The sequence below is a fragment of the Bombina bombina genome, chromosome 6 (genome assembly GCF_027579735.1).
Source record: "Bombina bombina isolate aBomBom1 chromosome 6, aBomBom1.pri, whole genome shotgun sequence".
In the NCBI taxonomy this organism is placed as follows: Eukaryota; Metazoa; Chordata; class Amphibia; order Anura; family Bombinatoridae; genus Bombina; species Bombina bombina.
The window spans coordinates 808,731,343-808,755,227 of NC_069504.1; the positions used below are offsets into that span (position 1 = coordinate 808,731,343).

The 23,885-nt window shown below is 36.7% G+C and overlaps 1 long non-coding RNA gene across 1 annotated transcript in view; it reads left to right on the forward strand.

Annotated features, from left to right (window-relative positions):
* The first annotated feature begins 13,999 nt into the window (after positions 1–13,999).
* Positions 14,000–23,885, forward strand: part of LOC128663704 (uncharacterized) — an 81,200-nt gene continuing 71,314 nt past the window's right edge. Inside the window, exon 1 of the long non-coding RNA XR_008402896.1 lies at positions 14,000–14,063. This is a non-coding gene — a long non-coding RNA (uncharacterized LOC128663704). The remainder of the gene's footprint in view (positions 14,064–23,885) is intronic.

Genomic DNA, 23,885 nt, shown 5'->3' on the forward strand with positions numbered 1-23,885 from the left:
AAGCAAAGAACATATAAACATTGGATATTTCTAAACTCATGACAAAATTTAGCAACTATTTAGTATGGTTATTTTTTGGTGGTTGTAGACGCTTAAGAGATTTTGGGGGTCAAAGTTAGAAAAAGTGTGTTTTTTTCCATTTTTTCATCATATTTTATAATTTATTTTATAGAAAATTATATGATATGATAAAAATAATGGTATCTTTAGAAAGTCCATTTAATGGCGAGAAAACGGTATATAATATGTGTGGGTACAGTAAATAAATAAGAGGAAAATTACAGCTAAACACAAACACCACAAAAATGTAAAAATAGCCTGGGTCCTTAACGGTAAAAAAATTGAAAAATGGTCTGGTCACTATGGGGTTAAACAGCTATTGCAACTTTAAAAAATACATCTGCGTGTTATTCTTAGACTAATCTTTTCTTTAAATGCATCATTCTATCTAGCATGTATTTAGTTTTTAATGTCCCATTAAGTTGACTAAGCTGTAGACTCTCCCTTTAAATATCAATATTTAAAAAAAAAATGAAAAAAAAATTAAATCATAGTATAAACAATAAAATAACATACTTTAACATAAAATATAGCCCCTTCGTAGACAGTTCAAAACACACTTAAAATTGTTTTTTGTTTTTATTCATTTACCCAATTTTTGCCCAATCAGCACTGATCAGCCTCAGGACAGATTCCCCCTGCACCCTTGTGAGGTGTAGCATAATGGTGGTATCTAATGGCAGAAATAAGCCACCTGCTCCTTTGCTACCAGTCCTTTGCTACCACAAATAGTGTGATCAAAAATGACAGCGTGCCATAGGGAACAATTATGATGATTTCATACAATTTAAATAAGTAAAACACAAATTAAAAACTAGATTTACAATCCTATACTATGTGACAGATACTGAAATGCTTGTATAGTGAGTGTAACAGACATTTTAGATTGATTTATTGCACATTTGCTTTTACATATATTCATACACACATCCTTTCTTTCTTCAGATGAAGAGTAAAATAACAGACTGAACAACAAAAATAATCTGACTCCAAATGCTACATGCAGGTCTAGTTATAATGTCAACAAAAAATAATATATTAAAAGTGAAGGCGCCTAGATGTGATGCACACAAATAAGGTGTACAAAAATGCACATGTAGAAATATTTTATATATCTCAATATCCTTAGTGCCCTCTTCAACAAAGGACAAGGATTTGAGATGTGCGTGATATAAATTCACAATTATATATTTTATGTGATAGTTAACTGGTACTGGATATATATATATGTGTGTACAATAGATATAAAAAACAATATGATATATGTGAACTCAAATTGTCAATAAAATACAGTGCCAAAAAGTGATATATATTGTATGTCCTTCTAATAGAATCAATCAACCTCCAACAATAAACACAATGTTGCTAAGACAAAGTGACTATCAATGCGAGAGATGTTACAAACACACCATAGTAACAAGCGATATTAAAGACACATATTGGTGGAGGTATTGTAAAGCAATACCGGATACATACAATAAGGTACCCAGGTACTATAGAGTATACGTATAGTCCTTATCCAAAGTTCATGTAATGGAGATTCTTTCCTCCGGATGTCCACTAAATAGCGGGTATGCGGCAGCAAACACTCCTTCCAAGGCTGATGGCACCAGCGACGATCTGCAGATAGATGGGAGAGAAAAAAAGGAGGCGCCACAATAGTGTGAGATCGTAGGTGTATGGGACCCCCACAAAATGATACAGAATCACTTACTAGATTATGAGCACTTGAGAAGTGCCACAGGTGCAGGCTGAACTATTAAAAGCTGTCCAGTGAGCTTATCTTCATGATCCAATGGCCCAAGGAAAAATTCAATTTCCCCCACATATACTGGGGTCGGAAATGAGCCCAGTATTGGTATAAATATCCACTCAGGGAAAAAATACAGCTTATACAGAGCTGAAAGCTGGTTAAAAGTCAGAGCAGCTAATAAAAGCAAAGGTAAAAACAAGCGTGATGACAGATAGGTTAAAATATAACATATAAGTTTATTAAAACCTAATACACTACGCGTTTCCCGGTCACAACAACCGTTTCATCAGGTGTATAAAACTAACAGTCATCACACTCTTTTAAATAGTGTGATGACTGTTAGTTTTATACACCTGATGAAACGGTTGTTGTGACCGGGAAACGCGTAGTGTATTAGGTTTTAATAAACTTATATGTTATATTTTAACCTATCTGTCATCACGCTTGTTTTTACCTTTGCTTTTATTAGCTGCTCTGACTTTTAACCAGCTTTCAGCTCTGTATAAGCTGTATTTTTTCCCTGAGTGGATATTTATACCAATACTGGGCTCATTTCCGACCCCAGTATATGTGGGGGAAATTGAATTTTTCCTTGGGCCATTGGATCATGAAGATAAGCTCGCTGGACAGCTTTTAATAGTTCAGCCTGCACCTGTGGCACTTCTCAAGTGCTCATAATCTAGTAAGTGATTCTGTATCATTTTGTGGGGGTCCCATACACCTACGATCTCACACTATTGTGGCGCCTCCTTTTTTTCTCTCCCATCTAGTTATAATGTCAACTATAAGACTGGGCAGACCATTATGCTAGCTGAGCCAAGCACTTGTACTGAGAGGACTGCTCAGTTTCTGATTGGCGGAATGTGCACTCACTTGCTCATGAGAGTCTTTAGAGTAAAATGAGTAACAGGCAGGAAGAATTATGCATGTGCTGCAGTACGTCAGTTGTGTGTGCACTTAATGTTGTTGGATTTACCAATCAGCAAGCACTACCCAGGTGCTGAACCTAAAATGGGGTGGCTCCTACGCTTAGACTCCTGCTTTTCAAATAAAGATAGCAAGAGAATGAAGAAAAATTTATAATAGGAGTAAATTAGAAAGTTGCCTAAAAATTGCATGCTTTATCTGAATCATGAAAGAAAAATTTGGGTTTAATATCCCTTTAACTTTTCATGAAAACACTGCAAAATATATAACTCCCTGTTGAAGATATGCTTAAAGGGACAATACGGTTGCACATAGATTAGTTACTTCTTTGAATAGAAACATATTTACAATATACACTACATACAGGTAAAACTCGAAAAATTAGAATATTGTGCAAAAGTTCATTTATTTCACTAAGGCAACTTAAAAGGTGAAACTAATATATGAGATAGACTCATTACATGCAAAGCAAGATAGTTTAAGCCGTGATTTGTCATAATTGTGATGATTATGGCTTACAGCTCATGAAAACCCCAAATCAACAATCTCAGAAAATTAGAATATTACATGCAATCAATAAAACAAGGATTGTACATAGAACAATATCGGACCTCTGAAAAGTATAAGCATGCATACTGTATGTACTCAGTACTTGGTCTGGGCCCCTTTTGCAACAATTACTGCCTCAATGCGGTGTGGCATGGAAGCTATCAGCCTATGGCACTGCTGAGGTGTTATGGAAGACCAGGATGCTTCAATAGCGGCCTTCAGCTCTTCTGCATTGTTCGGTCTCATGTCTCTCATCTTTCTTTTGGCAATGCCCCATAGATTCTCTATGGGGTTCAGGTCAGGCGAGTTTGCTGGCCAATCAAGCACAGTAATCCCACGGTCATTGAACCAGGTTTTGGTGCTTTTGGCAGTGTGGGCAGGTGCCAAGTCCTGCTGGAATATGAAGTCAGCATCACCATAGAGCTCGTCTGCGGAAGGAAGCATGAAGTGCTCCAAAATCTCCTGGTAGACGGCTGCATTGACCCTGGACTTAATGAAGCACAGTGGACAAACACCAGCAGATGACATGGCTCCCCAAATCAACACAGGCTGTGGAAACTTCACACTGGACTTTAAGCATCTTGCAGTGTGTGTCTCTCCATGCTTCCTCCATACTCTGGGTCCTTGGTTTCCAAATGCGATGCAAAATTTTCTCTCATCAGAAAAGAGGACTTTGGACCACTGAGCAACAGACCAGGTCTGTTTTTCTTTAGCCCAGTGTTAGTAGGGAGGATTTCTTTAGCCCAGGTAAGACTCTTCTGACGTTGTTTGTTGTTCAGGAGTGGCTTGACAAGAGGAATACGACATTTGAAGTCCATGTCCAGGATCCGTCTGTGTGTGGTGGCTCTTGTGAAAGTCCCCAACACTTTTGAATGGTCTTTTCCTGACAATCCTCTCCAGGCTGCGGTCATCCCTGCTACTTGTGCACCTTTTTCTTCCACACTTTTCCCTTCCACATAACTTTCTATTAATGTGCTTTGATACAGCACTTTTGGAACATCCAACTTCTTTTGCAATTACCTTTTGAGGCTTTCCATCCCTATGGAGGGTGTCAACGATGGTTTTCTGCACAACTGTCAGGTCAGCAGTCTTTCCTATGATTGTGATTCCTACTGAACCAGACTGAGAGACCATTTAAAGGCTCAGGAACCCTTTGCAGGTGTTATGGCTTAATTAGCTGATTAGAGTGGGACACTTTGAGCCTAGAATATTGCACCTTTTCACAATATTCTAATTTTCTGAGATTGTGGATTTTGGGTTTTCATGAGCTGTAAGCCATAATCATCACAATTATGACAAATCACAGCTTGAAATATCTTGCTTTGCATCTAATGAGTATATCTAATACCCAGTACCCAGATGTAAATTCTCCTTAAACACAAGATTGTAAGCTCTTTGAGCAAAGCACTGAAACACTAGATTGTAAGCTCATTGGAACAGGGTCTGCACTTAAACCCATGGAAATCCCTTAGAGCAGGGACTCCCATTGTACCAAATAAATGTATTGTTGTTAATAGAGTGAGCTAAACCCTCCATTTAATTTAGTTAAGCAAGGATACATATACAATGGATATGTAAATTATCCCACAGAGTGTATTACTAATTCAAAATGCATTTTTAATATGGCACCCCTTATGCTCTGTCAGTTGAAACCAGTAGCGTAACAAACTGTGAAATACATGAGGCTTAAATAACAGAACATCAACCATAGGCAGCCTGTTTCGCTACTTTGGGACTCTTTCTCACTCAAGTCATTATGGCTGATGCTGATGTCCTCAAAATTCGACCCTTTGCTATACTGCTGCCGATTATATTGAAATGGATTTTGAATTTTAAGTGTTGCAATTTTGCACAGATACATATATTTGTTTTTTGCTAAGTTTAATACAATGGAGGGATGAGCCCCAAATGGGTCAAATAGGCTGTCTATGGTTGGTGCTGCTGTTCTACTCAAGCATTCATTTCACACTTTGTTGTTACTAGTGTTGTTACTAAAATTAATGTAAACATCAGCAAAACTGGCATATAGCCGTAAAACTAAAATTAATGCTTTAGTCCAATAACATAGCACCTTCATCATACTGAAGAGCCCCAAGGAGGGCGAAACAACCTGCCTATAGTGAAAAAAAAACACTTGACATTTGTAGTATTACAATGTATTATTCCCCTGCAAGACACCACTCTTTTTGTACTGGGTTTGTATGTAAGCAGAACTAAAATAAATAGTGTAGAATACTTTAGACTTATAATGCTTCCATATGTCATAAGTATTGTATATTTATATATGGGGACACAAAGAATATATGTTAATGATAGCAGCAACTGGATCACCCAAAAAACCCTAGCAGTTATGTCCATGCTTATTTCAGTGCAGTAATTTGCATAAATAAAAAAGAGAGAAGCTCTCAACCTGGGAACAAACAATAGCATAATAGTTTGTTCTATGGCTAGTTATCACCCAAGAAGCAGTCTCTTTTTGCTCAACATGTGCCTTTCACAGAGAAGAACTTTCCTGAAGCATATCAGTCTGATCCTGACTTCACAGTACAGTCCAGCCCGAAATACCAGTCAATCACTGTCTGAACGAGAGAAACAGCAAAACCCCAGACGTGTGTTTTGGCCTATTGTGGGCCTCGTCAGTGAGGTGCAGCCATATCCATCTAGGCACACTGAGCAACGGGTCCACATCTGGTTTCTCGCATCACACTTAGGGAGACTTCCCTAATTGTCATAATTTGCATAAATAAAAAGAGAGAAGCACTCAACCTGGGAACGAAAAATAGCATAATAGTTTGTTCTATGGCTAGTTACCACCCAAGAAGCAGCCTCTTTTTGCTCAACATGTGCCTTTCACAGAGAAGAACTTTCCTGAAGCATATCAGTCTGAACCTGACTTCACAGTACAGTCCAGACCCAAAATACCAGGCAATCCCTGTCTGAACGAGAGAAACAGCAAAACCCCAGATGTACGTTTTGGCCTATTGTGGGCCTTGTCAGTGAGGTGCAGCCATATCCCTCTAGGCACACTGAGCAACGGGTCCACGTCTGGATTCCTGCATCACACTTAGGGAGACTTCCCTAATTGTCATAATTTGCAAAAAGAGGGTGCTTCTTGGGTGGTAACTAGCCACAGAACAAGCTATTATGCTATTGTTCGTTCCCAGGTTGAGCGCTTCTCATTTTTTATTTATGCAAATTATGACACTTTTAACCCCTACATATTATTTATTTATACATAAATACTATATTTTTTTAAATAAAAAAACTACAATATACTTTATTTGGGGGCCAATTGGGGGATATTTTGAAAATTAACGAGAGATCTGATCTAATTGTAATTGCTGGTTATTTATTGCACGCCAGTAAATGGGTTAAATTAGCTCTCCACTTGTAATCTTTTCTATAGCTGGTGACAAGCTAGTAGACTTGGTAGTGAGGAGGGCACATATCTGGACTTGGTTACTGAGTATACCAGTACTAATTGTTTGTGAGGAGGGCACATATCTGGACTTGGTTACTGAGTATACCAGTACTAATTGTTTGTGAGGAGGGCACATATCTGGACTTGGTTACTGAGTACACCAGTACTAATTGTTTGTGAGGAGGGCACATATCTGGACTTGGTTACTGAGTATACCAGTACTAATTGTTTGTGAGGAGGGCACATATCTGGGCTTGGTTACTGAGTATACCAGTACTAATTGTTTGTGGGAGAGCACATATCTGGACTTGGTTACTGAGTATACCAGTACTAATTGTTTGTGAGGAGAGCACATATCTGGACTTGGTTACTGAGTAAGTATACCAGTACTAATTGTTTGTGAGGAGGGCACATATCTGGGCTTGGTTACTGAGTATACCAGTACTAATTGTTTGTGAGGAGAGCACATATCTGGACTTGGTTACTGAGTATACCAGTACTAATTGTTTGTGAATTTTCAGAGATAAATTCACTGAATATATTTTTTATCCAGTTAGTAGTTTTAAACAGGTTCAAAAGTGTTAGTATTTTTGTGGTATTCAGTTGAGACTAGACCTAATAAGCCATTTCCCTGTTATATTTTGGGCTTTGTTATATTTTTGGCATTTTGTATTTTGTGTTCCAGTATAGTTTTATTATTGTATGTATTTATTGTATGTATTTGCTTGTTATCTGCTACATTTGCCTTTATGTGTACAATGTTTGAAATGGAATTGTTAAAAAGCCAATGTAAAAAAAACAAAAAAAAACCCCTCTAGTTTAATTGGTCAGCTTGGTTAAAACATGGCCCCTTTCCATAGTGGCATACTGACGTATTCTCAAGAGCTTGGATGTTTTTTTGAACACTATGAAGTAGCATTGTGTGTAACAAGTTACTTGTAGAGGGAGGTTTAACTGAAGCGGCAATACTGAGTAACAGTAGGGAACAGCCATAATACTGCCTCCGCTTGTTACTAGTGCACACACTGGTTGAATATCTATTATCCTGGTAGCTACACTCTTAGAGGCCCATTTATCAAGCTCCGTATGGAGCTTGTGGGCCTGTGTTTCTAAAGAGCGCTGCTCCATAACCCTGTCCACCTGCTCTGAGCAGGTGGACAGGAATCGCCACAATTCAACCCGATCGAGTACGATTGGGTTGATTGACACCTCCCTGTTGGCGGCCCATTGGCCGCGAGTCTGCCCGGGGCGGCGTTGCACCAGCAGTTCTTTTGAGCTTCTGGTGCAATGCTGAATACGGAGAGCGTATTGCTCTCCGCATTCAGCAAGGTCTTGTTGACCTGATCCGCACTGTCGGATCAGGTCACTAAGACCTTTGATACATAGGCCTCCATGTTTGTGTCTTAGAGACGCCTGATGAAACAGCAAGTGTAGCTGAAAAACTCATTGTAACTGTTCCATTGTTTTTATAATCTTTGGGCTGTTCTTACACCCAAGTTTTTATTATTCTTATCATATTAAACATTTTTATAAATTGCCCTGGAAGCCTGAGCTTTTTTTGTCCTAAATTGAGATCAGGAGCTATAAAGAGGAACTCCATACTGAATCCAGGGACCGTGAGACACTGAGAGATCCCAGTGTGTTCCACTTAGCACAATTGGGTGCTGCCACGTTTGTGAGTATGGTCATTTGACCAGAATTTTAACCTTTTGTGCCATCACAGTATTACACTAGGAGGCGCCCTCTTTTTGTGATTGTTTACAGATCAAGTTTGGAGGATTCGGATACAAGAGGAGCAGCCTGGATCAGAGGGATCCCACTCACTGAGCCATATCTGGACCCACAGTTTTGGGACAAGACTTATGATCTGTGCCCATACACCGACAAGGATTTGTCTCACCAAACAAATAAGGAATAATAACCTGGACTTATAACTTGGCCTTCTTCTTGCAATTTTTTCTTATGAATGTGTAGCTGTCAAATAGTTGAACATATAATATTATAATTGTATTATAATTCTATTATACACACATTTTTTTATATATATATTTTATATTAATTTGTTTCTGTAAGGTTTTTTTTTTCTTGCGCCCCTTAGAGTTGAGGTGCAGCTTGTCACCAACAGTAGTTTTTTGTTAAAGGGACAGTCTACACCAGAATTTTTATTGTTTTAAAAGATAGATAATCCCTTTTATTACCCATTTCCTAGTTTTGCATAACCAACACAGTTAAAATAATATACTTTTAACCACTGTGATTATCTTGTATCTAAGCCTCCGCAAACTGCCCCTTTTTTAAGTTATTTTGACAGACTTGCAGTCTAGCCAATCAGTGCCTGCTCACCAGGGCCGCCACTAGAAATTTTGGGGCCCCTGACTTAACTATTGATCAGGCCCCCCCCCTCCTTTGACATGTGCAATTTTTGACCAAATGACTAAAATGTATATGCACTTTATTCTTAAGTGTCTATTTAAACTTGGAAATGTTGTAAAGGTAGTAACATACAAACACACAGACACACTCATACACTGAAACACACACTCACACACACACACACACTCACACATAAGGATTCACATATAGACACTCTAGCAGACACGCAAAGAAACACACTCAGACACAGACACCCAAACAGACACTCAGCACTTGATTACATTGACCTGACAAGTAATGAGGTAAACTACATTTTTGTAAAAAAAAGGAGATTTAGAAAATAAAATAGGGAGTTCTGACTATCTTTTTGTAAAGGAAGATGCCAACTAAATGATGACAACAGCATGCAGTGGCTGAAAAGAAGGGCCCTGAACTGCCTAAACAATAATTTAAAGGTTAAATGGTAGATTGGTGACTTCCGGAAAGGTCTCATTAGTCTTAAAGTCTGTAGAAAGATGTGAATAATCAGTAGTAAGGTCAAAATGTCCTAAAAAGGAACAGACAATGGACACACACACACACAAACTCAAACTTGCACATACACCCAAGGAAACACCGACAGAGACAGCCTCAGAAAACACACAAAGACATACTCACACACAGAGACACCCACAGAAAAAACACAAAGACATACACACACAGAGAGACAACCACATAAAAGACATACATACACACACCCTCACTGAGACATCCACAGAAAACACACAAAGACATACACACACCCTCACAGAGACACCCACAGAAAACACACACCCTCACAGAGACATCTACAGAAAACACAGACATACACACCCACTCTCACAGAGGCATCCAGAGAAAATACACAAAGACAAACATACACACACCCTCACAGAGACACCCATAGAAAAAGCTTAAAGACATATGCATGCACACACCCTCACAGACATCCACAGAAAATGCACAAAGACATACACACCAACCCTCACAGAGAGACCCACAGTCTGTCTAATTTGCTTTGTTCTTCTGGGATTCTTTGTTGAAAAATACATACACACTCATAGAGACACAAATCAAAGCACAAAGACATAAACACAGACACCCACAGAAACACTCACAGGAGGAAACATTTATGCACATTGCATTCCATAAATCAACAGTGTGTGACATGCATGATAACAAAATTGCAGAAATTAAGAGATCACTTTTTAAATAATCATATTTGTAAATGTGCAAACAAAAATAATTCTGTGAATTCAAAATTGTACATTATTGATCTGGGTAGATGGCTAGATGAAGAAAAGTACTTTTAAAAGGTTGACATATGTCTGTTTGATTTTTCCCCATTTTCCCCAACCAAGAGCACCACTTCAAATATAGTGTACAAATGTTCCCATCTGTCAGCTGTACTTATGGATTTTGAAAATGCTGTACTCTATATGGTCTTGGTGGAACCATAAGCTGTGGTACGCACACACTGTACAAACAAAGTGCCAAGTCTGTCTCACACTGTGCATAGGGGTTTAGTGCACACTCAGAAATCCTCTCAAATGCTAAAACTTTACTCCTTGTACTAACATCTCCCATGCTAAATTAGCACTCTGCTGTAGTACCCACTGGTGGCTGCCAAAATGTTAAAAAAAAAAAAAAAAAAAAACTTTTTTTTTTTTTTTTTTAAGTTCTTGCCTCATGGGGCCCCCCTGGCCCATTGGGCCCCTGACAGGAGTCACCCCTGTCACCCCCTGATGGCGGCCCTGCTGCTCACAGATAACTTCTCGTGCACAAGCACAGTGTTATCTATATGAAGAACGTGAACTAACACCCTCTAGTGGTGAAAAACTGTTAAAATGCAATCTGAAAGAGGTGGGCTTCAAGGTCTAAGAAATTAGCATATGAACCTCCTAGGTTAAGCTTTCAACTAAGAATACCAAGAGAACAAAGCCAAATTGGTGATAAAAGAAAATTGAAAAATTGTTTAAAATTACATGCTCTATCTGAATCATGAAAGTTTATTTTGGCCTAGACTGTCCCTTTAAACAGTGCTTCTAGCTGTACAGCTTAGTTTTACCATAGAGTTTTATCAGAGTGATTTAAACTGCTAACTCAGATTTTTTTTTCCCATTGTATACTCTATCTGAATCATTAAAGTCATTAAAATCATTGAATCATTAAAGTCTGGCTTTCATTTCCCCTCAACTGTATAACTGTTTTTAATTGGAATGTTAATCTTTCATGATTTTCTTTGTAATCAACTTACTAACCAATTCGTTATATGATTTTATCTATTTACTTCTTATATTTCATTATTTATTTATTTTTTTAATTTATTATTTATAATACTGTACAAAGCATACATTTCCCATATATCACAATGACATTAATACAAATTAATAATATTATCAGACTCAATATGTGTTAGCATCAATATATTTTTTAATGTGTAGCTCATATAGTTGATAAAATACAGCACCTAACGCTATGCTTTCATGAGAAATGAACAGACATATTTTTATTTTATTTATTTATTAATAATCTTTTTACTTCTCCTTTTGTCATATATATATATTTGCATTTTAGGAATAATCATAAAAGTAGACTTCTGTATTACTTTATCTGATCCTTTTTTTCCCAGTGCAGTAAGTCTTAGCATATTATATTGTGTGTAGTTAATTTGCTGTCAGTGCAGCAAATATTTGTGTGCGCTCTTGTCTGTCGCAGCTTTATAAATCGACCCCTATGTATATGTTAACAGAGCAGTTAACACTTTCTTTTAGTAAAAAAAAAAAACTGCTTAAAGGGACACTGAACCCAAATTTTTTCTTTCGTGATTTAGATAGAGCATGACATTTTAAGCAACTTTCTAATTTACTCCTATTATCAAATTTTCTTTATTCTCCTGGTATCTTCATTTGAAATACAAGATTGTAAATGTAGGTGCCAGCCCATTTTTGATGAACAACCTGGGTTGTCCTTGCTGATTGGTGGATAAATTCATCCACCAATAAAAAAGTGCTGTCCAGAGGTCTGAACTCCCAAAAAAACTTAGATGCCTTCTTTTTCAAATAAAGATAGCAAGAGAACAAAGAAAATTTGATAATAGGAGTAAATTAGAAAGTTGCCTAAAATTGCATGCTCTATCTGAATCACAAAAGAAAAAAATTTGGGTTCAGTGTCCCTTTAAATTTAAAGGGACATGAAACCCACATTTTTCTTCCATGATTCATATAGTGCATACAGTTTTAAAAAAAACTATACATTGTACTTCTGTCTAATTTGCTTTGTTCTTCTGGGATTCTTTGTTGAAAAGCATACCTAAGTAGGAGCTGGGAGATAGCTGCTGACTGGTGGTTGAGCATAAATGCCACATCTGATGTGTTCAACTAGCTTCCAGTAGTGCATTCTGCTCCTTCAATAAAATATATCAAAAGAATGAAGGAAAATTGATAACAGATATAAAGTGGAAAGTTTTTAAAAAAATATGTTATGTATGCACTTTCTGAATAACAAAAGGTATAATTTTGGGTTTCATATCCCTTTAAGGTGAACCTAGGAGGAAGTGTATGAGTAGAAATCCTGAAATCTATCGCTCACTGGCTGACAGGGACAACTTCCACAGCACAGAAACATCATTTAAAAAAAGATAAAACACAAAGGTCAGTATTATACTTTGAATTATTCTATTTTAGGAAAAACTGAGAAATTTTTTGAATATCATCTTCCTTTAAAGGGACAGTCTACACCTTAGTCATCTTAAAGTCTTGCCTTAGATTAACCTGCAAATAGCCTCCTGCATCCGTTTCTTTATCATGCAGCAGGAATGGTAAAAAAAAAAAAAGTTATTTAAAATGAATATTGTTTCTGGCCACTTTGAAATGGCTGCCAAGCTCTGCTCACTGATGACATCACGATCTGGCCTTGTTATGGTGTCCAATCACAAAAGACTCACTGGATGGATTCAACAAATTGTCACTGCTATTAAAGGGCCGTGATACCCAAATGTTGAAACACTTGAATGTGATGCAGCATAGCTGTAAAAAGCTGACTAGAATATATCACCTGAACATCTCTATGTAAAAAAGAAAGATATTTTACCTCAAAATGTCCTAAGTATTCACACCCCATTGCAAAACACTAAGCAGCAAATCAGTATGCCTGTCCAGGGACAGGCAAGGGAGTGAGCCTCATGCACACTCATGTTATTTCCCTATTCAGTTTAAGTAAGTATACTATGAAATCTCATGGCCGCGTTCGGCAAGCGCTCAGAGCCAGCGCCGGGAACATCTGCTCCAGCGATGGCGTGGCACTAGGAGACGTCACAAGTGAGGAAGCTTAGAAAAAATGTTTGCATGCACAAAGGGATCTGCTGCTCTTCTATTTGCATGCAATGTCTCTAATACCTTTTAAGTATTAGAAATATTGCATGCAAATAGAACTGTCTCACATATAAATTATATATATGTACTCCATTATTGTGCAGTAGATCCCTTTGCACATGCAAACGTTTATTATAAGCTCCCTTACTTGTGAAAGAATTATTAAATTATTTATTTCAACATATATATATATTATTGTAAACATGGCAGCCTCCATGAGCAACATGTGTGTGTGTGTATATATATATATATATATATATATATATATATATATATATATATATATATATATACACACACACACACACACGTGTTGCTTGTGGAGGCTGCCATGTTTACAAATTCCAGCTCAAGTCTTCACAAAACGCTCCAAGCGAGCTCTGAGTCGATTGGAGCACTTGCCAAACGCGGCTCATGAGAGTTAAGTAAAATCTCATGAGATCACAGTAAAAGAGTTCATGACCTCAGCACTGTTGATGCTGATTGGCTGCAGTTAATTTCTTCATTTTTTTTTTTACCCGCAGCTGGACGGCAGCTGAGTATAACTTTTTACACAGAACTTGCTCTGGTGAGCTGAGGAAATTGTGAGGTAAAATATCTTCCTTTTTTACATAAAGATGCTCAGGTGATATTTTTTTCAGTTATACTGCATCAGTTTCAAGTGATTTAGCATATGAGTATTATGTCCCTTTGATGTAGCCCAGATCATGATGTCATCAGAGGGCGGAGCTTGGCAGCCATTTCAAAGTGACCAGAAACAAACTTGATTTTAAAACAACTTTTTTTACTGTTCCTGCTGCATGATATTGAAAGGGGTGCAGGAGGCTATTTGCAGCTTAATCGACGGTGAGACTTTAAGATGACTAATGTGTAGACTGTCCCTTTAACTAAGATTCTGAGCATGAGTAATGCCCAATGAATTAAAGGGACATGAAACAATCTTTTTGTTTCATGATTCAGATAGAGAAATGTTAAACAACTTTACTTCTATTATGACATTTCCTTCATTCTCTTTGTATCCTTTGTTAAAGGAGCAGCAATGCACTACTGGAAGCTAGCTGAACACATCAAATGAGCCAATGACAAGAGGTATATATGTGCAGCCACCAATCAGCATCTAGTCCCCAGTAGTGCATTGCTGCTCCTGAGTCTACCTAGGTATGCTTTTAAATAAAGGATACCAAAAGACCGAAGCAAACTAGATAACTGAAGTCAAAAGTAAAGTTGTTTAAAATCGCATTCTCCATCTAAAGGATCAAAGTTTAATTCTGACTTTACCGGCCCTTTTATGTTCACATGTTTGTTACTGGTCTCCATAGATAGATAGATATATTTTTTTTGTCTTAAAGGGACATGAAACCCAAAAATGTTCTTTCATGATTTAGCTAGAGAATACAATTTTAAAAACCTTTCTAATTTACTTCTATTATCTAATTTGTTTCATTCTCTCGGTATGCTTTGTTGAAAGAGCAGCAAGGCACTACTGGTTGCTGACTGAACACATGGGTGAGCCAATGACAATCAGTATATATATATGCAGCCACCAATCAGCAACTAGAACCTAGGCTTTTATAGATAAACCTTTCAGCAAAGGATAACAAGAGAAGGAAGCAAATTAAACAATAGAAGTAAATTGGAAATTTGTTTAAAATTGTATTCTCTATCTAAATCACAAAAGTAAAGGTTTGGGTTTCATGTCCCTTTAACCTCCTTAATTTTCTTATGAGTTGATGCTCCAGAAACCTGTGGGTGCCAAACATTCAACAAATTTTAACAAGCTGAACATAGTGAGCGATCCAATGAATATATATATAAGCAGCCACCAATCAGCAGTGATCTCCCAGTAGTGCATAGCTGCTTCTGAGCCTACCTAGGTATTTTTTTTTTACAAAGGATACTAAGAGAATGAAGCAATTTTGATAATAGAAGTAAATTGGAAAATTGTTCAAAATCTCATGCCCTATTTGAATCATGAAAGTTTTATAGTGATGGTAAATCCAAGCATTTTTGAATCGCTAGGATTTACCAGTGTTACAAATAAAGGGAACTTTCACTCATAAATTATAAAATACTTCATACTGAAAGTTCCTTTATTTGCCTGCAGCTTATGCTGCGCTGAGCGTCTCAGGCTGCCCATGGCAAAACACTATTTTTTTCAATTAGGTGACGTTTCCACCTCTTAGCCAATAGCCGTGTGGGCGAATCAGCATTATACCAGATGGCTAGCACACTATTGGCTAAATCACCTCATTGATAAAATAGCTTTCTGCTGTGGGGGGTCTGAGGCGCTCAGCGCGGCATACGCTGCAGGCAAATAAAAAAAAACTTTCAGAATAAAGCACTTTATACTTCATAAATGAAAGTTCCCTTTATTTGCAACACTGGTAAATCCTAGCATTTCAAAAACGCTAGGATTTACTATCACTTTAATTTTTACTTTATTGTTCCCTTAAATATGTTCTCTTTCTTGAAAGTCACATATGAGGGTAAACTACACATAATAAACATCATTTACTCCTTCCATTGTTAAGTACTGAAAATTGGCCATACCATATATAGAAAAGAATGTGAAACAAATAAAGCAAATATAAATTCATGTTTCCCTTTAAATGTAGATATTAAAATGAAAATACTCTTATGTGTTTATGCATTTTATTGTTGCCATGCTGCATGCATATAACTGTTTGTTTATCCCTGTAATGTTCCAGAGCAGCAATGCACTACGGGACCTAGCTGAAAACATCTGGTGAGCCAATGACAAAAGGAATAAACACATAGCCACCAAACACCAGTCACCTTCAAGTGGTGCATAGCTGCTCCTAGGTATGATTTTCAACAAAGATAACAGTAAACTTGATAAGAGAATGTTTTGTCCTGGTGCTGGGGAAGCGCAAACTAGGTCTCATGATAGTACTGAAAAGGGAAACTAACACACTAATGATCAGTGTTTATTATGAGCCTAGTACAATAATGCACACTAAGCAGTGATCACAGTACAGTAGAACAAAGCAGTTATTAAACTATAAATGCAATACTTATCTTCGTGTTTCGGGTAAGCAAAATGCATGCAACAGCACTGAGAGTCATCTTTCAGTGGAACACAGGCAGCTAATTCCACAGGTGCAGTGTCAAACAGTGTCTCCAAGATGTTACCCAAAGACCCTGCTGCCCCCCTTAGCAATTATAATAATTAAACTGTTAGTTTAGAGGGCGTGTATAATGTTATGTCAATCATATTATATCAATTAGTCAGTGTTTTTATCAAAATAAGAGTTTTTCTCATAACAAGCAAATATTCTTACACTAGCCTAGCACTGTCTGTCGGAATGTTACACCCCCTCTTTCTAGATAAGAGCATCTGCTAAGAAAACAGAAAGGCAGTGTGAAATACAAGTGTAACTTATTTCTTAAAGGCAATACTATTAAAGGAATATATGTGCTAAAGGCATATGATTATATATATATATATAGTTTACGCTGGGGTTAGGTTCCAGAAGGAATGGTTGTAAATCAAAACCGTTGTAAATTGAAACCCAGTTTATAATGTAAGTCAATGTTGAAGTGAGGGAGTTAGGTTCCCGGCTCCTCTCAAAATTGTCATAAGTAACACCTAATACATTATTTTTAAAGCTTTGAAATGAAGACTTTAAATGCTGAACAGCATTATAAACCTAATAAAATAATCACACAAAACAGAATATATAATTAAACTAAGTTAAATTAACAAAAACTTTTGATAAACAGCATTATAAACCTAATAAAATAATCACACAACACAGACTTTACTTGCATTTTTCTGCAAACAGTTCTTTCTATGCATACCAATCTGGACTGATTTATAGACCGGAAGATCTTGTGCCTTTGAAATCTGCTCAATAGCTCAGGTCTGGTTAAGCTGATTAATTTCAGCTTGCTTGGCTTGCATATCTTTGCTGCAACACAAGCGGACAGCTCCACCTACTGGCTATTTTAATCAATGCACTGCTTCTCAATGCTTTTCAATAGCAGTCACATGACTAGAAAAAAAAGGTTGTTATTCTGAAACGGTGCAAATTGAACCGTTGTGAACCGAGGGCCACCTGTATATACTGTATATTATACATTAACTGTTTGATTCATTATTTGTACATGGTAATCATGGAAAGTTTCCAGTCCCTTGCAGAGCAGTAAACTGAAAACATGTAAATCTTACCGACTTATAATGACCCCGCCCACAGAACACTCAATGAATCTCCTTGAGCCTCTTGGTCCTAAATAGCTACTTGGAAATGTTTGGAGGTATGAGCAGTTATTTTTATATATTTTACTGGGCTATATTTATAGATGATTGTTAGGCAGCCATTAGGCCTTGTTGTTAAGGTGAAATTATGCTTGAAATTCATTGAACATCACTACACCTATCTTTTGCATTGTTTTTTTAGTGGACATTCCTTCTATTAACATTAACCCCTTGTGCCATTTACACATAGGCACTACGTCACACAGTGCTTTGCCCAGTGTACTGTGTTGAAGTAGAACCTACATCCAACACAGAGGCACAGCTGTCAGCTTAGACAGTGGAGACTGCAGCTGGGGGCAGAAGGCATCTGCCTTCTTATGGTAAGGAAGAACTGATTGGTCTCCCTTTACCATACAAAGGTACTGTCTGTGTCACTCTCTGTAACGATCATCGTTGGTGCCGAGTGAAATCGGTGGGAGGGAGGCATGTGGGTCAGCCCAGTGGATGAATGGGTTAGGGGCAGGGTTCCCTACACTACAGAAATGTGGCTACAGACTGACTGCCAGTAACAAATATGGGGGTGGGCAGTGGGAGGGTAAGAGAGTTGTTGCGCTGATCAGGGAGATGATAGAGACAAGGAGGGCAATCTCTACACTACAGCAAAAATTAATCTTACAAGATCGCTGATTAACCCTTTCACTGTTGGGAATTTTAGAAATGTGGTGTGCAACTGCAAGTTCTAATTGCCAAATACCAATTGCAAAATCCATGCATGTATGCTGTTTACGAACAAACGGGACCTCAGAGACACTTTTACAATGATTTGTTTTATGACTGCAGTAGTTGTGTGTAAATAATTTCAGTGAGAAACCCACAGTTTTTTTTATATGATCGTATTTGGTGGCCAAATAGTGACATCAAATATATCAAAATGGGCCTAAATCCCTACCTTGGGTTGTCTACTTTAAAAATATATTTATATAGTTTTCATAGGTAAATCAAAAAACAAGGCTCTATTTCTGTTTTAACAGAGTGATAGCAAAAATGCTAAAAATTCTCCTGTTTTTTGGGCAAGTTGTGTTACAGTGACATGAAACAGGTTTTTTTTCTATTTAGATGACTCAGAGCATATCATTTTAAACAATTTTACAATTTACTTCTATTATAAAATATGCTTCATTCTCTTTGTATCCTTTGTTAAAAGAGCAGCAATACACTACTGGGATCTAGATGAAGACATCGGGGGAGCCAATTACAAGTGGCATTATTGTGTAGCCACCAATCAGAAAGAAGCCAGCTCCCAGTAGTATATTTCTGCTACTGAGCCTACCTAAGTATGCTTTTAACAAGTGATAACAAAAGAACAAAGCAATTTTGATAATAGAAGTAATTCGGAAAGCTCTATCTGAAGTTACATATGAGGGCAAACCAAACAATGCAATTGTAAAATATTTGCATGCCTGTTTTATTAGGGTAAAGAAGTCTCACTGAATAGAATGAGAGGTGTTTCAGAAATCTCACAGAAGTCATCAAGGGGCTGCTGTGGGTGTTTCCGAGTGTTCTAGAGGCCCAGTTTGTCTGGGTTTTCTACTCTATTGCTCTTGTGAACTATCTTGTCTTGTTGTCCAGTCTCGCTGTTTTAAAACTGACAAGGTTATCTAGAATTTCTTTAACTGTTTTCAAGTTTTCTTTTGTGTATATCTTATTGTAGACTATTTTATATAGGGAGTTTTTTTTATTCATTTTAATTTGTTTGCTTAGCAATGTTTTGTTATCCTTGTAGCCTTGACAGCGGAACTTCTTCGGTGGGCAAGCAGTTAACAGTTGCAAGATAGATGGAACTCCATTGATTATATTGGAGCAACCCAAGGGTGTCATAAAGGGCGGGTTTAAATCTTTTTGAATTCAGCCATTTTTGAGTTGCGATGTGGCTGCCACTGGAGTCATTTTAGCCAGGTATTCATTTTACAAAGGTTTTACTGAAGCTAGGCCAAGTCACTAAATATAGTCTCCTTTATTTATGCAGATGATAAGGAACAGATTGATGAGTGACATAGGTGTACTAAATAACATATCTAATGAGAGGCTGGAGACGGAGGGGTGATTTATCAACCCTCTGTCCGGCATGATCCCATCAGCGGATCATGTCCGACAGACATCGCTGAATGCGGAGAGGAATACTCTATCTTCTGAACTGCTTGTGCAAACCCGCCCCCTGCAGATTCGCCGCTAGCAGGGGGTGTCAATTAACCCAATCGTATATTTGATCGGGTTGATTTCCCACAATGTATGTCCGCCTCCTCAGAGCAGGAGGACAGGTTCTGGAGCAGCGGTCTTTAGAAACACGGGCCTTCAATCTCCATACGGCGCCCCTGAATGCGTTTTTTTTCTTTCAGGATTACACAGAAACACATGTAAAGTCACACACATAAATAACAAGAAATAAAATAATAAAAACAATTAATTTGGAAACCAATTTAGTGCAGGCCACCATTCATTTAAATGGGCCTAATAGAGCACAAACTCTAAATAGTCCACTGGCATAATCCTGTGCATATACCTGACATCTACTTATTTCAGCTATTTACTGTCCTTTCTGTAATATAATACTTCTGTAATTAATCCATGTATCCTCTGCCCTTCAAATCAAATTCAAGACCTTTTAATCGCCATTTTTTTTTAAATATTGCTTTTGTCCTAATATGCATAATTACTAATGGAACATCACGTTTGGATTAGGTTATGCCATAAATAATTAATGCAACTATACTATTACCAGTTTATATAAATATGTTATTTTACTGTGCAGAAAAAAAAGCAAGCTATTAATAAGCCTATGCTGAAAATGTATAAACATCTGTAAGCTTGTAGACAATAGGGTAATGCAATCGTCAAATGTCTTACTGGGCATCTTAAAGGGGCGGTAAAGTCATACTTAGACAATCATGATTTAGACAGATCATACAATTTTAAACAACTTTCCAATTTGCTTCTATTTTTTAATTTGCTTTCTTCTCTTCTTATTCATTGCTGAAAGGTTTATCTAGGAAAGCTCAAGAGCAGCAAAGAACCTAGGTTCTAGCTGCTGATTGGTGGCTGCATAAATATACTGATTGTCATTGGCTCACCTATGTGTTCAGTTAGAAAGCAGTAGTGCATTGCTGATCCTTCAACAAACGATACAAAGAGAATGAAGGAAATTAGATCATAGAAGTAAACTGGAAAGTTGTTTAAAATTGTATTTTCTACCTAAAGCATGAAAGAAGAATTTTGGCTATCCAATCAAGATATACAGACATGCTCACTATGGTTACAAAAAGGGACCATGAAAAATCTGAGACATCACCTATACATATATAATGTATATAATATGGATATTTACAAATAATACAAAAAATAGTTCTATACAAAATATGCTAGATGTAACAACAATATTTGTACAGAAATGACAAGAATACTCTGCTCTATGTGGACCGCTGCCTTCTATCAGTCTCTCCCTAAGGACTGCTATGGAATAGTGGCTAGTGGATATAGAGGCACAGGTCTGTAATTTTTCTGGTGCTCCAATTAAAGCTGAGGATAAAAGGAGTTTGCTTTTTATTTGTGTAGATCAACACCAAATAATTAGTGCAGTATACTTACTCCGAAAGAATTCAGAGTCCAGCTTCTTCGTTTAAGTATAACATATATACCATATATGAGGGACTTCTGTCTAATTTCTCCTGGTCTAGGTGCAACTGCAAATGATAGAATTTACACTGAAAGTGTGGTATTTTTTACAGTGTATATAATGTGCAGTATATTCACTCCAAAATAATCGGAATCCGGCTCCTCCTGTAGTGCTTCTGATACCGTTGTATCCAAAAGGAAGCAAACAAATATTTGTTACAAAAACAAACATTTATTAAAATATGTCACTATAGATAAGTTTAAAAGCTCTCATGAATAGCTCTACGCGTTTCAACCATGTACTCGTCTCTCTCAAGAGCAATAAAAATTTAAAGTGCTGCCATTGGAATACACAGGTGCTTTTTATACAGGTAATTAGATGTTCCTTTTCCGGTTTAACCAGAATTGGTCTCACAAAAATAACAATATCAAATACCTTCTATATTATCCTTATCTGATTTTTTGTGTCAATAAGTGCTGTTATTATGTCGAATTCTATGCGCGCATTAGCGCTGATGTTAATTTAAAACTTTACATTTTATAAATCGGATAAGTATAAACTTGCTTACGTAATCGTTATCCCAACCAATCAGTTTGGATTTGAAATAAGTTCCCTTTCGAGTTTGGTATTGTTGTTAGTTCCAAATCAAGTCCGCTACTGAGTTGCGGTCACATGTTCCAGCTATGCCAATTACGGATGATGTTTCTTTGGCTTGTTTTCTTATAGTTCATATGTCCGGTGGTAAAGAGTTCTTAGTTAGCATTGTGACCAACATAAAGTTCTTATGTGTAATCTGAAAAATGCAATGATAGTGCAGATCACTGATGACATATTTTCACACTTACTTTGTATAAGTTGTTTATAATACATATAATACAACTATTCTGACTAGGACATTATATAGCCAGATATAGTTAGCATTTAATATACACATGAGAATATTTAAATATATTATTCATTATTTTCAATCTTTTTATTACACCTAATTATACCCCTAAATAGAATAATATTCGGTGAAGAATGTATCTGACTATCAGAGGATTTATTTGATAGTATATATCTCTATTTATATATAAAAAATCTCTTCTCAACAATTTAAATATTTATGTTTTCAATTAATTATTTGTGTGAATTCTAATATTTGATACTATTTATTCGTTGCTATTATTATAGTCCTGAAAACATGATTAGGTGTATAATAGTGAATATTAATCCCAAAATCAGACAACTTCAAAATTTCAAAGTTATTTGATATCTTTTTAAATAAGTTAAATACTTAAATCAAATTAAATAAATGTCTTTATTTAATCCATAGTGTCCGTAAATTTTTAGTGTATGTATCCACCATAGGTATTGAACGAGTATCTTTACATTGGAGAGGAGGGGATATGGAAAAAGTATTAGATAGGAGAGAACTTAATTAGATTCCAATCGGAATTCGAGGGACGCCATCTTGGATGACGTCCCTTAAAGGAACCGTCATTCGTCGGGAGACGCAGAAAGAAGAGGATGGATCCGCGTCGGCTGCTTCAACATGGACCCGCTCCGCACCGGATGGAAGAAGATCGAAGATGCCGCTTGGATGAAGATGTTTGCCGGTCCGGATGTCCTCTTCTTGCTGGATAGGAGGAAGACTTTGGAGCCTCTTCTGGACCTCTTCAGCACCGGATGCCAGGACGGATCGGTGATACCTGTTGAGGTGAAGACAAGGTAGGAAGATCTTCAGGGGCTTAGTGTTAGGTTTATTTAAGGGGGGTTTGGGTTAGATTAGGGGTATGTGGGTGGTGGGTTGTAATGTTGGGGGGGGGTATTGTATGTTTTTTTTTACAGGCAAAAGAGCTGATTTTCTTGGGGCATGCCCCACAAAGGGCCCTGTTCAGGGCTGGCAAGGTAAAAGAGCTTTTAACTCTATTAATTTAGAATAGGGTAGGGCATTTTTTTATTTTGGGGGTCTTTGTTATTTTATTAGGGGGCTTAGAGTAGGTGTAATTAGTTTAAAATTGTTGTAATATTTTTCTGATGTTTGTAAATATTTTTTTATTTTTTGTAACTTAGTTCTTTTTTATTTTTTGTACTTTAGTTAGTTTATGTAATTGTAGTTATTTGTAGGAATTGTATTTAATTTATTTATTGATAGTGTAGTGTTAGGTTTTATTGTAGGTAATTGTAGGTATTTTATTTAATTAATTTATTGATAGGGTAGTGTTAGGTTTAATTATAACTTAGGTTAGGATTTATTTTACAGGTAATTTTGTTATTATTTTAACTAGGTAACTATTAAATAGTTCTTAACTATTTAATAGCTATTGTACCTGGTTAAAATAATTACAAAGTTGCCTGTAAAATAAATATTAATCCTAAAATAGCTACAATGTAATTATAATTTATATTGTAGCTATATTAGGATTTATTTTACAGGTAAGTATTTAGCTTTAAATAGGAATAATTTATTTAATAAGAGTTAATTAATTTCGTTAGATGTAAATTATATTTAAGTTAGGGGGGTGTTAGTGTTAGGGTTA